This window comes from Micromesistius poutassou (genome assembly GCF_964030765.1).
Source record: "Micromesistius poutassou genome assembly, chromosome: 6".
NCBI lineage: Eukaryota > Metazoa > Chordata > Actinopteri > Gadiformes > Gadidae > Micromesistius > Micromesistius poutassou.
Genome location: NC_140276.1, coordinates 19,871,195 through 19,874,405, shown reverse-complemented (window position 1 = coordinate 19,874,405; position 3,211 = coordinate 19,871,195). Strand labels below are relative to the sequence as shown.

Genomic DNA, 3,211 nt, shown 5'->3' with positions numbered 1-3,211 from the left:
ACTGCAGTCCGTCAACGTTTGCGTTTTCCTTCATTTTCATGCTCTTTTTGCAGAGTTTGCATTTTATTTTGGCTTTAAGTAACTTCTTCTTTTGGAGCCATTTTATCAATTTTAATTTCTTTTTAAAAGTCTGTCTTCCCTCAATAAGACTAGTCTTGATAGTCTTGCACATGCGGACCCACAATGCAATTCGGGAACGTCCCTTGTAAAGTCGTCGACGGACGTGTACAGTGGGTAGGGGCACGTTATAATACGCAGATCGTTTTACCCCATGCGTCGGACACGCCCACTCTCTTCCGTCGACGGGCAAGGAGGTCGTGCAGAAGGACTTGACAATGGAGACTCAGCGAAAGAGTAAGAGAAAAAGGCAGCCCACGGAAGAGCTTCCACATGTAGAGACAGCCATGTTAGAATGTAAGTACATGCTTTAAAGTTATTTCATTATTAATTGAGAGTGTAATGATTCGGTCACATTGCTTAGCTTCCTAAAATGAGCTAATTTGACATCGTACCACGTCTGTTCTATCACGTATTTTTTGGCCTTGCTAGCTAACCTTGTCACTAACCAATGGATTGCTAGCTGGCTAGATAGCCGACGTTGCAAGCAAATTTTAATTATCTGTCAAACACAAAAGTTTAACTCTTAACTAGGTCAAAAGACCGACGGTTCAACCACTTATCTAATGTTAAATTAGGCGATATGCGATGAAAATGTGGTCCAAGCTTTGAAATTGGACTTGTAAAGTTATTCTGTTAGCGCCAGTTACCACGTCTTTGAATAGTTTTTGGAGTTGTTTTTAACTACTAAAAAACCCGAAGACTGCTACATTACACTGTTATAGTGCTATTACGGTAATACCTTTCTCCCTGTTTTTTTTCTTTTCATTTTAGTCCATAGTTACAGTATGTAATGTTAACAACTGAATCTCTCAAACATGTCTTCTACACAATGGACTGCATGTGGAACCATGACAAATGAGTTGATGATGATTTGTCCTAAATCAAAATGACATATGATCATACATATTATTATTACATATTATAACATTAAAGACAATGGATAATGTCATTGCCCAAAGTGAATAAAACCCTTATTTCTTAACTAACTGTATATATATTTTTTTAAGGTATCCATACAATTTTCAAATGAACAAAAACGTCACTGTATGCATTCATCAATATCATTCATAAGGTTTTGAGCCCCTTACACCAACCATGCTTTCTGTGCTCCAAAATGTTACAGCGCCATCGAGTCAGCGGGAACAATCCGAACAGCGCAGTAGCCAAACTGCAGCAGAGGAAGCAGGTAATTAATTTTTATTTTAAATGTTAAGCATACTTAACATATATACTCAGATTCATGTGACTGTGAAATGTAGTTGTACACAGTATAATGATTAATAACTGATGAACGTCACTATGAAAACACTATAATAGTGTTACTTTTAAACCTCTTTTCTACTTCCTGGTTTTATGATGTTAAAATAAGGGTGCTCACCTTAACTGGTTGAAGGCTAGTGTCTAGAGGGGATCCAAGACAAGAGGATGCTAGTAATATTTACTCCATTTGTACTTGAACATTGCAGTAACCAAGTATCTACCTTTACATGATATCGTAACCGGAAAGTGTGATGACATGTATGATGTATGTCATTGTATGATGACAATGACATAAATTAGATTGAGGTCAGTTAAGCCACTTTAAGTTAGTCTACTAAGTAGAAAATAAAAAAGTTTTTGGTTATGGTTATATTCATGGTGCTGGATTAATTGATCAATTCTTACCCATTTCTTTAACAAGCTAGGTGGTCAGCTGGTCCCAAGTCTGCTTATAATATCAAAGCCACGTCTGAACACGTCTGACTGTTCAAAGCAGCATAATGGATGAAGCTACAGCAGGAACATGGCTTTCAAATAACACTAAACTATATAATCCACTTATTCTACCACTTGTCTAAACTATACAGTACTCCCACTTTACTCTCTAGTTGTGCTCATTTGATTTATAATAACCTACTGTTAAAGAGTACAGATAATACTACTTGAATAGACAGTACACTCACAGTACTCTTGATACTACTGGAAATTACAATTGAATAATTATTATTATTATACCTCTGTACATTCATTACTCTAGAATGTAATTTAGAACTAACTTGCCACTATATAACCCTAATACAAGAATAGTATTAATACTAGTAAACCCCTAACCAACTGCACTACCATCATCCTGACAAAATACTACTGTTAATACATGTTTATAATTTTCTTTGTTTCAGTCCTCACCCCAGAAGAGGCGATGGATCGCTACAGCCGTGTCAGATGAAGAGAGCTGGTTTTTGTTTTGTTTTTAGAGTGCCTTTTTTTGTTACATTTTAAAATGCCTTTTTTTGTTTCTGTTTGTGTTTTAAATTGTTAATATTTTCTATATTATCCTGTTATTATGTTATATGTTATTATGTGTCATGAGCGCAGTATATGTATATATATTTCCCTATGTTGTATACATTTTTAACTAAAGTGGCTGTAGATCCCTCATTGTCATCAACAGTGGTTTGGGGTTTTATAACTAACCCGAAAGTGCTTCGCTACTGGTAAACGAATGGTTCAAAAAGCTTAACTACTGGTGAACGAATGGTTCGCGAAAGAGTAACAACTCAGTATGATGCATTACTTTACATGAAGGTACACAAAAAGCTTCACTACTGGTAAACGAATGATTCATAAAGCTTAACTACTGGTGAACGAATGGTTCGCGAAAGAGTAACAACTCAGTATGATGCATTACTTTACATGAAGGTACACAAAAAGCTTCACTAATGGTAAACGAATGATTCAAAAAGCTTAACTACTGGTGAACGAATGGTTCGCGAAAGAGTAACAACTCAGTATGATGCATTACTTTACATGAAGGTACACAAAAAGCTTCACTACTGGTAAACGAATGATTCATAAAGCTTAACTACTGGTGAACGAATGGTTCGCGAAAGAGTAACAACTCAGTATGATGCATTACTTTACATGAAGGTACACAAAAAGCTTCACTAATGGTAAACGAATGATTCATAAAGCTTAACTACTGGTGAACGAATGGTTCGCGAAAGAGTAACAACTCAGTATGATGCATTACTTTACATGAAGGTACACAAAAAGCTTCACTAATGGTAAACGAATGATTCAAAAAGCTTAACTACTGGTGAACGAATGGTTC

General features: G+C 35.9%; 1 long non-coding RNA gene across 1 annotated transcript; it reads left to right on the top strand.

Moving 5' to 3' along the window:
* The first annotated feature begins 306 nt into the window (after positions 1-306).
* Positions 307-2,385, top strand: LOC311344647. The gene is made up of 3 exons (XR_014633635.1): positions 307-414; positions 1,244-1,306; positions 2,280-2,385. It is a non-coding gene; the product is annotated as an uncharacterized lncRNA (long non-coding RNA).
* Positions 2,386-3,211: the final 826 nt, after the last annotated feature.